General features: G+C 41.3%; 1 protein-coding gene across 1 annotated transcript in view; it reads right to left on the bottom strand.

Annotated features, from left to right (window-relative positions):
* LOC134817484 (uncharacterized) overlaps window positions 1-12,931 on the bottom strand; it is a 96,956-nt gene extending 84,025 nt beyond the window's left edge. Inside the window, exon 1 of the mRNA XM_063826635.1 lies at window positions 12,892-12,931. The gene's annotated coding sequence lies outside the window, so the exon portion shown is untranslated. The remainder of the gene's footprint in view (window positions 1-12,891) is intronic.
* Between the last annotated feature and the right edge of the window lie 231 nt (window positions 12,932-13,162).

Below are 13,162 nucleotides of genomic sequence, written 5' to 3'. Positions count from 1 at the left end.
CTGTTGTCAATGGATCTCGGGAATACCACCCCGGCCTTAAGTCAGTCAAGTAAGGTCATGTTGTTCGATGCTTTGGTAGAATCATCGTGACCTTATTTTTTTTGGCCAAGCATATGAACTTGTTATCCCAATCGGAGATATACCTTCATACGATGCGTGTGATAGGAATGAGGTTCATATGCTGCTTAAGAGTAACCCAGAGGATCACACACTGCATACGTGGCTTGAAACTGACCCGAAAGTTATGATCAGTGGATAACTTCGAAAACACGTGATGTGAACTGACGAATCGTATTCGCAAGATCAGTTCGAAATAAGTGACGTGAACCGACCCGACGAATCACATAATGGTCCATAGAAGGATAGGATGTGACCCTGAACTTGAAATAAGTAAGGATATTTTGTCGCACTAGAGTACGCTACCTGGATCGTAGTGCGACACGTACTGTAGTGCGGACAGAGGGTGTTTTTGTCTGACTCGCACTAGAGTAGTGTCGCACTAGAGTACGTGTCGCACTAGAGTACGTGTCGCACTACAGTACGATTCCCAGGAAACTGTTTCACACTTCCTTGGACAGTTTCCGGCTATTGCTGAAATTAGAGGTAATATTTCAGGACTATACCTCTCTGTCAATGACATATTCGACAACCAACACATCACCACGATTGTCAATTTCGCAAAACCGCACCAAACGCTTAATTGTGCCGGAGAGCTGGCTCAGACCGAGGCTGACTTAGAGTGCTAGATCATTTGCTATCTCGTCTTTTTTTAATCTTCCAAACCAGCTGGCACTTAAAGCGTAACATTTTGAATGCTCTCTTTCGAGGGCTATCTTAACACAGCCTCTCTTTAAAAAATGGTGAGCACAGCAAGGCCGACCAAGATACTTGTCTATGTTACTGAAGGAAGTTGGGACCAACTCTAAAGAGGAACTGCGAACCTTGATGCGGGACAGGGATATATGGTGGGGGTTATCTGGCGTAGATCGGACTTAGTTCCGACATTATAGTAGTAGTAGTAGTATCAGCTGATTCGGACCGACCGCGGCCGCACTCATTCATTTAAAAATTGTTTATTTTTATTTCCCGTACCTCACATTATGACATTATGACTCACAGATTCGGAGCCAAAACTGCTTACTTTTGAGTTTTAAATTCTGCGAATCTTAAATTTTACGAAAAGATAAATTAAAAGTAAGATTACCGATCTGTTGTTTACGTTTGGTATGTGTTCTAGCTGGCAGGTAGCAATCATGATGCAGATGTCACGTTTTAACTATAAGAAAATATCACGCCATGACTGCTTTTTCAAGTCAAGGATGAGGATCATAATGCTGGCAAGCATGACCGTCGCTTTTATATTCACAATACTATTTACCCCCTATACTATTAATTATACCCCCTTTATTGTTTTTCAGCTGCATTAGGACTTATCGAAAGTATTTCAGCAGGTATATTTAAGTTCAAAAAATTCTAATTCAAATTGAATTAGAATTTTGTGAATATAATGGCAACGGTAATGCTTGCCAGCATTGTGACAGGGCTAGGATTGTAGTCAGAGTCATGGTTAGTCTCGGCTGGGTTATGCCTATACTATGGTTGGGGATAAGTGTTTATGTAAACCGTTTTGTTTGGCTGCAAAATCGTATAAAACCAAGTTAAGTAATATTATCTTTTGGACGATCGAAATAATAATATGAGGTGGCTGGTCCGGTCATCGATGTTTGAATATAACACAACTTTCAGCTGTTTTATACCCCCTCACCCTCCATCAGATACTTATCAGCTGCACAGCTATTAATATTAATATTATACAAGAGTTACGTTATTCACAATAGCTATGAAGATATACGGGTTCCTGCTAGTTGTAATAAAGCTTATTGAATGGGAAAAGCGAGCGACGATTTCATTCTCGAATCTCGGTATCAATTTGCATTTGCAGACGTTTATTCAAATTAATACAATTTTCTTTTGTTAATTGGAAAAGAGACTAGACACTGGCAGCGGTCCACTCAACCCATGATTATGGGTTTTGGTCAAATTAGCTGATCTAATTTTCGCATTATGGAAAACTAATTCGAAAAACCGTTCAGTTTTTTCGAATTAGTTTTCCATAATGTCGAAAATTAGATCAGCTAATTTGACCAAAACCCATAATCATGGGTTGAGTGGACCGCTGCCAGTGTCTAGTCTCTTTTCCAATTAACAAAAGAAAATTGTATTAATTTGAATAAACGTCTGCAAATGCAAATTGATACCGAGATTCGAGAATGAAATCGGTCGCTCGCTTTTCCCATTCAATAAGCTTTATTACAACTAGCAGGAACCCGTATATCTTCATAGCTATTGTGAATAACGTAACTCTTGTATAATATTAATATTAATAGCTGTGCAGCTGATAAGTATCTGATGGAGGGTGAGGGGGTATAAAACAGCTGAAAGTTGTGTTATATTCAAACATCGATGACCGGACCAGCCACCTCATATTATTATTTCGATCGTCCAAAAGATAATATTACTTAACTTGGTTTTATACGATTTTGCAGCCAAACAAAACGGTTTTACATAAACACTTATCCCCAACCATAGTATAGGCATAACCCAGCCGAGACTAACCATGACTCTGACTACAATCCTAGCCCTGTCACAATGCTGGCAAGCATTACCGTTGCCATTATATTCACAAAATTCTAATTCAATTTGAATTAGAATTTTTTGAACTTAAATATACCTGCTGAAATACTTTCGATAAGTCCTAATGCAGCTGAAAAACAATAAAGGGGGTATAATTAATAGTATAGGGGGTAAATAGTATTGTGAATATAAAAGCGACGGTCATGCTTGCCAGCATTATGATCCTCATCCTTGACTTGAAAAAGCAGTCATGGCGTGATATTTTCTTATAGTTAAAACGTGACATCTGCATCATGATTGCTACCTGCCAGCTAGAACACATACCAAACGTAAACAACAGATCGGTAATCTTACTTTTAATTTATCTTTTCGTAAAATTTAAGAATTCGCAGAATTTTAAAACTCAAAAGTAAGCAGTTTTGGCTCCGAATCTGTGAGTCATAATGTCATAATGTGAGGTACGGGAAATAAAAATAAACAATTTTTTAAATGAATGAGTGCGGCCGCGGTCGGTCCGAATCAGCTGATACTACTACTACTACTATAATGTCGGAACTAAGTCCGATCTACGCCAGATAACCCCCACCATATATCCCTGTCCCGCATCAAGGTTCGCAGTTCCTCTTTAGAGTTGGTCCCAACTTCCTTCAGTAACATAGACAAGTATCTTGGTCGGCCTTGCTGTGCTCTACCATTTTTTTAAAGAGAGGCTGGGTTAAGATAGCCCACGAGAAGAGAGCATTCAAAATGTTACGCTTAAGTGCCAGCTGGGTTTGGAAGATTAAAAAAAGACGAGATAGCAAATGAGCTAGCACTCTAAGTCACCTCGGTCTGATCCAGCTCTTCCGGCACAATTAAGCGTTTGGTGCGGTTTGCGAAATTGACAATCGTGGTGATGTGTTGGTTGTCGAATATGTCATTGACAGAGAGGTAGTAGTCCTGGAAATATTTACCTCTAATTTCAGCAATAGCCGGAAACTGTCCAAGGAAGTGTGAAACAGTTTCCTGGTAATCGTACTGTAGTGCGACACGTACTCTAGTGCGACACGTACTCTAGTGCGACACGTACTCTAGTGCGAAGTCAGACAAAAACACCCTCTGTCGCACTACAGTACGTGTCGCACTACGATCCAGGTAGCGTACTCTAGTGCGACAAAATATCCTGACTTATTTTCAAGTTCAGGTCACATCCTATCCTTCTTATGGACCATTAAGTGATTCGTCGGGTCGGTTCACGTCACTTATTTCGAACTGATCTTGCGAATACGATTCGTCAGTTCACATCACGTGTTTCGAAGTTATCCACTGATCATAACTTTCGGGTCAGTTCAAGCCACGTATGCAGTGTGTGATCCACTGGGTTACTCTTAAGCAGCATATGATCCTCATTCCTATCACACGCATCGTATGAAGGTATATCTCCGATTGGGATAACAAGTTCATATGCTTGGGCCAAAAAAATAAGGTCACGATGATTCTACCAAAGCATCGAACAACATGACTTACTTGACTTGACTTAAGGCGGGTGGTATTCCCGAGATCCATTGACAACAGTTCTCCACAGCTTTCTGTCCTCCATCAGTTTAGCTATCTCATCTACTGACTTCAGCCCAGTATCTGCTTTTAGGTTATCTAGTAGTGTTAAATGAGGTCGCCCCCTGTTAGTATGCCCATGACTCGGCTTCCAGAGGATCAGTTTGTTCAGTGTCAGCTCCGGATGTCGGTGAGCATGACCTGCAAGTCTGAGCCTTCGTTGGGTTATCTTGGAGCTGACTTTGGGAAGATCACCGTACAGGCTGTGGTTGCTGACATGGTCTCGATATTGATTGATGTTAAGGGCCATTCTTAACATTCGCGTATAGCAACCATCAACCATCTTCTCTAGCCTTTTCGTCATTGTCCAAGTCTCGGAACCGTACAGTAGCACCGACTCCACTAGTGCTGTAAACACTCTGATCTTGATAGACTTTCTAAGCTTAGAATTCCAAAGTTTTTTGAGTGTGTGGCATGCTCCCCATGCTCTTCCTTTCCTAACCCTGATATCACTCTCACTGTCTCTGATTCTAGAACCCAGATAGGTGAAGTCTTCCACATGCTCTATTGTACTGTTACCCAGGGACTTGATGGTATCAGGGTTCTCGATGTTCTGAGTAATGAATTTGGTTTTCCCTTCATTCATTCTAAGTCCAACTGTAGCAGCAACCCTTTCTACCTCTAGCATCAGCGTCTCTGCCTCCTTTACAGTATCTGCTATCAGAGCAATGTCATCTGCAAAACCAGTGTCTGATATCTTCTCCGCCTTAACTCTCCTACTCCTATAAGGCTTAATGGTAAATCCTATTTCAGGGTGCTTGCTTAAGGCTTGTCTCATGCAATAGTCAAGGGCTATAATGAACAAGTATGGTGCTAACGTATCCCCCTGAAGAACTCCTGCCAGGATATCAAATAGCTCAGTATCCCCATCAGGTGTAATAACTTTGCCCTTCGTGTTGACATAGAGTAGATTAATGATATCCACAATACTGTCTGGTATCCCATAGGCCTTTAGTATTTGCATCAAAATTCCCCGGTGAAGTGAATCAAAGGCCTTCTTAAAATCAACAAACACCATAGCTGCCGGTAGATTTCTCTGTCTAGCCCCCTCTAGTATCCTTCTGAGTGCCAAGATATGACTAGTAGTGGACCGTCCTTCCCGAAAACCATTCTGAGTGTCCCTAAGTACCCCTTCTATAGCCGGCTGGATCCTATTAAGCACCATTCTATTAAGAGTCTTTGCTACAAGTGAAGTCAAAGATATCCCCCTCCAGTTTCCAGGGTTTGTCAAGTCTCCCTTTTTGGGGACCGGAATGATGTTGCTTATCCTCCACTGATCTGGCGCAATACCATCTGTCAGGGCTTTGTTGCAGAAGGACAACACGATTTCATCCAGGTCGCATCTTTTGAGGACTTCAGGTGGTATACCATCATCACCTGGTGCTTTACCTTCTTTAATCCTGAGTTTGGCAGCTTTGAGCTCCTCTAGAGTAAAAGGTTCTGTATTGATGTTGAGTCCTTCAAATTGAGTCTCGATCCTAGGATGTTCGTTTTCCACATCAGGTGTACTCCCTAACAGATTCGTGAAATGCCTAAGCCAATTTTCCTTCCTCTCTTCGGCTCCGTTGCCCCTTATTTGAGTTGCCCCCTTGGCCTTCCTACCAGTAATCTCATTTATGACATTCCAACTTTCTTTATTTTTGCATCTGTCTGCAGCCATTTCGACCCTTCTAACCTTGGCAACTAGATCTTCTTCAAAGATGTCCTGGTACACCTGATCCAGTTCAGTTTTAAGTACGTTAACAGACAGTCGACTGTCTTCACTAGGATCCCGGTGATAGACAGTCTCTGCTTGCTGCAACGCTGTACGCACGTTTTGAACTCGCTGATCACCCGCGAAATCGTCACGTCTCTTCTTTTCTCTCTTAGGCAGTATGGCTTTGTTGGTATCAGCGATCGCATCAACAAAATGCCCATACAGTTCCGTAACCTCACTTTCATCGGTTTGCTCGCATAAAGCAGAGTACCGATTCTTGACTTCTACTGCATATCTCCTCTGTAGGTCTTCATCCGATTTTAGTGCTCCCCAATTATACCAGGTTTTCTTGGGTTGCTTTTTTGCTCGTCGAAGAGATAGCTTGATCTTAGACAAAACAAATCTATGATCAGTACCCAATGTACTAAAGAAACTGTAGACTTCAGTGTCTTTGATACTGTTCCTCCACTTCTTCCTCACTAGAATAAAGTCTATCTGAGACTTATTCAGGGTTCCATCCGATAGGTGAGTCCACATCTTTCCCCGCTTCTTTCTGAACCTGGTGTTTGTAATCTCCAGATTACATTCCAGGGCAGTATCCCGAAGCAGCTCCCCATTTCTGTTGGTTCTCTCATGGAAATACCAACCACAGTCATTCTCGTCCCTCTTTGATAGGTGAGCGTTAAAATCCCCAATCACCTCCAAGAAGTTGTGAGCAGGGATCTGCGAGACTGCACACCTTAGATCGTTATGAAACTTTTCTGCTGCTTCTACACTATCTGCCTCCGTAGGTCCATAGACACAGACGAAGGTTGGTTTAGGATTCCCATTGAGAGATATCTTAAAGATTCTCTCCGTCACTGGTGTTATCTCCGTAGTTGCATCAAAAGCCTTGCTTGTTAGGATGAATCCCACTCCGCCCACTGATGCCTGGGCCCTATTCCTAGTAGCTGATGAAGTAATTAGATAGCTGCTCTTGCCAACTCTCTCTACTCTGACAGGCTCTTCATGAACTATCCTGTGCTCTTGGATACCTACAATCTCTGCGCCACTCTTCTCGAAAAGATGTACCATCTCCAGTTTCCTCTGGGTAGTTCTTATCGTTCTAGTGTTAAGAGTGCCTACCCAGGTAATGTCGGTACATGAAAATAAACTTTTTTTGTTGTTTTCGTTTATGCTGTTGGGTGTTTCAGGTTGATTAGGCTCATCATTCACCAACCTTCCATTCGGATTTAAGTTGGTGAAATCATTACCACCTTCTCGTCCAGAAACAAAAGTAGGGGCTGATACCCTAGTGCTGTAAGAACTATTCATCATGTTTCTTTTCTGTTGGCTATGTGACACGTGAGCCACCTGCGCCACTGGAATGGCTCTCTTGATAGCTACTTCATCAGTAGATGTTCCCACATACAGTAAATAAAACGGTAAGATGACAGATGGTGCTCCCATAGTTCCGGAATCTGTTACATCTTGATTAACCCACATCACCATCATCACGGGCTTGTTCTGAGGATGCCCGGCTTTTTTTCGGGGGTGCACCCCTAGATCCGCTGTGTTCAGTTACAACTCCATCACTGGAGTTGCATGCAGCCCCACCTCGAGCAGGATGTGGCTCTTCACCACGCACAGACGGTCTGAATGTACAGAGTTGAATCTGCAGCATCCTAGGTTTACCCGTAATAGAGCAAAACCTTTGGGGCCAAATTGGGATAACAAGTTCATATGCAATGATTTTGAATTGAATATTATGATTGCAATCTTTGATTTTATATTTAACCCCATTACTCATACACGACTACACTCTTGTCATTAAAAATGGAAAGTAAAATTTCTATTGAATGTGCAAAGTGTTTTGTCGCACTTTAGTTCGTGTCGCACTACAGTCCAGGTAGCGCACTGTAGTGCGACAGTGTCGGCCTTGAAAATTCTCTGTCGCACTAGGGTACGTGTCGCACTACGATCCAGGTAGCGTACTCTACTGCGACAGTGCCGATCTTGGAGGTTTCGCACTAGGGTACGTGTCGCACTAGAGTACGTGTCGCACTACAGTACGTGAACCAGTTTCCTCTCCGTCGCCGCACGTAGGACAAGCGCTGGTGCTCTACCATGCATAGGTTCCCGTGTATGTTTCTCTAAAAAAGGGAGAAGTGGTCAGCCGTCTAGGAAGCATGAGGGCTTTCCTAGTTTATATTGATTTGGAACAACGTTACAACATTTTTGAATTTTGTGGTGAATAATGTTTTATAACAGTCTTTACCAATACATAGTATTAAACGGATTAAACGATTCAACGGACTATATGAATATCAATATGAATTTCATCATATATTTGTGGAACACAACAAGAAAATTGAAAATAATCTTGTGAGAGGGTACGGTAGGGACCCAGATGTCGTTTCTACCCCAAATAAACTTTAAGGAGGCTTCTCTGTCTCATCAGTAGCCGTACCTCCTTACTCGGTTTCTGAACTGGAATTCTATGGGCTTCCAGACGGCCAGACCGAGTATTACCATCCCATCCTTCTAAAGTTCATCACAAGTAGCACCCACCTTGAAGATCTTTGACACCCAGTTTTATTTTTAGTATAATTTCAATAACCGTGGCCCGGTGTCTTTTTTGACTACAATCACTACCCAAAACTACAAGCTTTTGCATTTTTACATCACTCAATGCTGTAGGTAGTTCAAGATCATTGTTAAAGAATCCTGACGTAGGAGGATCCTGACGTAGGAGGATCCTGACGTAGGAGGATAATCTGCAACTCTGCAAGCGTAAGAGGATAATCAACCAAAACTTAATACTTTTGCATATTCAAACTCTATTTATTGACTCATTTTTTGCTTTAATCATTTTTCGATTCATTTATTGCTTCAATCATATTTTATCAATTTTGTTTGCTTTAATAATATATCAATTCATTACATCCCTGTCCCTGTCCCTGTCCCTGTCCCTGTCCCTGTCCCTGTCCCTGTCCCTGTCCCTGTCCCTGTCCCTGTCCCTGTCCCTGTCCCTGTCCCTGTCCCTGTCCCTGTCCCTGTCCCTGTCCCTGTCCCTGTCCCTGTCCCTGTCCCTGTCCCTGTCCCTGTCCCTGTCCCTGTCCCTGTCCCTGTCCCTGTCCCTGTCCCTGTCCCTGTCCCTGTCCCTGTCCCTGTCCCTGTCCCTGTCCCTGTCCCTGTCCCTGTCCCTGTCCCTGTCCCTGTCCCTGTCCCTGTCCCTGTCCCTGTCCCTGTTCCTGTCCCTGTCCCTGTCCCTGTCCCCTGCAAAATACAAGCAGTGTTCGTGAATCGTATAATTTTAAAGCTGCTTTGTGAAATTGGAGCTAATTGAAATATCTTTTTCTACAGAACAATGTCCATATTTCTCTTATTAATGCTTCACATACTCTTCTCTCCTGCACGCAGTGGTAAGTTTCATATAAAGTTTAAAGTTATAGTATTATAACTCGCTCCCCTCCATAATGGTAATAATAATATTCACAAATATAAATAGAATTTGACTATATTAAATCTTTTATTTGATAAACTTTGTTATATCGCCATTTGCATAGGGTACCATTGCTCGATGAGTGTAGTTTTGTAGGCAACGGCGCTCGAAGAATAGTGTTAAAAAATGTAGTAGATGTACGATTATGGCGCGGAACGTTCGTTACGTGTTACTACAAGAATCGACGTTTACTGACTCCAAGAACTTTTTACGGTTGTTGAAACAGTTGGTAATGTACCACTACCTGGCGACAATTCTCGAAAGATGTATCTGCCACTCGTAAGTCAGTGATGTAAAGAAACCATTATGATTGGAGATGAGCTTGACTAGGTAGTAGGTTTGTTTCAGGAAATATGGTGTGAATTGTTGAGTTTGGGGTGCTGACGCTCGACTTCGATGCCACCATGTTAATCTTATTTAGGATGTTCCGTCTAGCGACAGCGTTAATATCACAGTGGTTTAAGAGATGTTCTTCATTTTCGACAATATTGGCGCTAAAGATAATGTTGCACCATGAACATATTCGATCTTCACGAGGAGTTTTGTTATATGTACTAAGTACTTATATCTACCTAATTCAACCTCCAGTCGGTGTGCATGTCTTATGCGGAGTCTGGTGGTATTTACCCTGCCGTTATACTTAATCACGTGATCTAGGTAACACTCTTTCCCAAAGTTTGATTTTAGATTGCGGCAGAAATCTAGTTTCTGAAAAGAGACTCTTTGAAATACATTTTTATCGATTTTGATATGACATGAGGGGTGCATATTTTGCTACCCATTGGTCTTGTGGATTGTGAAGGAAGACGACTTTTGATACTGTTGTGTATAAGGAAGTTTTCTTTGGGTGGTTTTATAGCAAAGTCTCGGGCGAAGAAAGTATGGTACACACTACCTTAACCGTCACTGGCCTAATGTATAATTGAATCCTTCGGCTTCCTGTAATTGGCTGGTTACACACTTGTGTAACAATGTGCCTGTTGGAATGTCCGAAGTAAAATAAGTGTTGAGATAAATAAAAAAATAACGTTTGAGTGTTTTTTGCAGCTGGTTCAACGTGATTTTTAGTTTTAAGATGAAAAGCTGAAGTATGATCGGCGGAGAAAGATGGGCCGGGTCAATCGTAAGGAGTGGCGCTAAGCCTCTGTACCAGTCTAAGTTCAGGTTCTTTTGTTGTTGGAAGGCCAAGAAATTCGTCGACTCTCTGGCCAGTACATGAACACTGAAAATCACTGTACCAGCGCTTTTGTTTCTTTTCGCGCAACAACGAGTGCAAAGTGGCCTGGCTCAAGCATTACAGCATTACCAAGGCGACTGTAAACAAAATATTTTTTGTCAAAATCTTTATTTTTCACTTTAGTTTAAGTTATATTAATATAATAAATTCAAATCTTATGATATTGTTATTATCTTAATAGTTACTATTGTAGCTTAAGATTTTAAATTAATTGTATTCCGTGTATTCCTTGTATTCCCTTTATTCCTTGTATTCCTATGTCGTCCTCGGGCTGTGCGCCCTTGTGGACATATTATATTATATCGCCGCGCAGCTCTGCGCGGGCGATATAAATTTCCGACCGCTAGGCTGCGTGGATATATATATATATATATATTATTAGTTAGCCACAACTATCAGTAAAACAACGCCTTGACTTCAAATGTCGGTAAAATGTACCTTTACAGTCATCCTGATATAAAGACATGTTAGTAAATTTATTCAAAATATCAATCCATCAATCAATCAAATAGAAGAAATTTTAAATTTTAGAAATTTATGTAACTCAGCAATTCAAGTTATGGTGGGTAGAAATCCCAAATGAGTGGTAGAGGTGAGAAAATAAAATATGCAAGAAGAAAATCATCTTTCTTCTCTAACGTTCATCCCTCCAAAGTGCTTTAAAGTTTTAAGCTGGTTTTGCCAAAAGTTCTCCCTTTGTTTACAAATACTTAGTCTATCCTGGGCACATTGCTCAAAATTCCCAACGTCAACTTGCTCTATAATAGAAACATTAATGTCCTTACTTAAAGTACTGGTAAACAACTTAGTGGTTGTGCGGTCAAGATTGTGCAAAATCTCATTATCTATAAAATGGCAGGAAAGTTCACAAGTCCTTCTTTGAGTTTTAATGTGGGATTTATGGTTCCTAAATCTAACCTTTAAAGAGTCTGAAGTACATCCTATATAACTTAACTTACAAATATTATCATTAACTATGTACACAACATTTTTGGTATCACAGTCCAATCGTCCTTTGATACTGAATACTTGGTTGGTGTGGAAACTGCCGATTGTGGTTGATGGTTTCAGGAAGTTTTTGCAGAGATCACATTTCTTAGCACAAGGGAAGCAACCTCCAGAATCAGAATCCTCAGCTGTGTCTGGAGAGGCGTGGCCTGGATCTTCTACAGCTGGCTCTTCAACAGGAGGGAGTTTGCTATGAATAAGAATCTCATGAAGTGTTTTTGTCCCTCTAAAAGAGGTGAAAATACCATCAGGGTCAATCACCTTGCAAAGCTCGAGATCTAGACGGAGGATGTGCTTGTGGGAGTTAAGTATCCGTCCTATGTTGGGGAGACCTGGGTTGAAATCTGTTACAAGGGGAATGAGTCTCCCTTTGCTACTGTCATCCTCCTTATAAATCAAGAGGCTTGCATATAATGAACATATTGACACGGGTGCAGAGTTGAGTCTGTACGGAACCTAGTAGTTTCAGATCCTTGTTTAACTTGCCGTACAGCAAGGTCATCCACTACTTTAGCCCGGCGAGGCACATAACTCCCTCTACAACTCCATGACAAATGTTTCATATATACTAGCCGAGTTCACAAGTTATATCCTTGTGTTTGAGAAGAGCTCGTTAGAACTGCTTCCTTATGTCTCTGTTGTTGATAGTAGGAGAGCCTGCTCTTGGTTTCCACTTTATTAAAGGCCTGGTTAATTAAGTTATTGCTATAACCTCTTGCCACAAGATAGCTTGTGTATTGTGCTCGTGCTTGTATGTACTCATCATGCTCAGAAGTAAGTTTAAAGATTCTAAGTGCAGTGCTATAAGGTATGTTTTTTATGGTATGTGTAGGATGGCAAGAGGTGGGAACTAGGAAGGCATGGTCATCACATGGCTTACTGTAAGGTTTGGTATGTAGTTGGCCTGCTTTCATGTATATAAAAGTGTCTAAGAATTCAGTGCCCTCTAATGAAGCTTTCAACGTGAATTTTATGCCTGGCATTCTAGAATTGAGCCATAAGTGGAATTCCTCGAGCATTTCCTGTCCATGGGTCCAAGGGACATACACATCATCGCGGTATCTGGCCCATAGGAGAGGAGGGTGGCTCCAAGTCCCTTCCATGACATCTCTGTCTATCTTGTCGATGGCTGTATCTGCATAAGCACAAGCGTATATATATATTTCGTTGCTGTACTCCTACACATTAAAAGTCGGTGTTGATTAGATCTTCGAAATTCTTTGTATCATTTTATTAAACATCGTTATCTCATATTATTTGTTATATAGTAGTGTTGAAAGTATTAAAACTTTATATATAAAGCGAGACGATATATATGTATATATATGGATCCGTGCCATTTTACTGACACCACGGCACCAACTTTAACGCGACGTTCCGCAAAAACCGTAAAAGATATACAATTGAAACTTTTTTGACTGGGTCAAATGCTTTAATGGCCTTCAAATCAGCATGAAAACATAAAAAATTGGCCAAGGAATAAGAATTTTAGTGCCCAAAATTTGGACTC

Source organism: Bolinopsis microptera, chromosome 1, assembly GCF_026151205.1.
Source record: "Bolinopsis microptera isolate Bmic1 chromosome 1, MBARI_Bmic_1.0, whole genome shotgun sequence".
Taxonomy (NCBI): Eukaryota; Metazoa; Ctenophora; class Tentaculata; order Lobata; family Bolinopsidae; genus Bolinopsis; species Bolinopsis microptera.
Note: the sequence above shows the minus strand (reverse complement) of the source record. Positions and strands in the feature narration are given on the sequence as shown.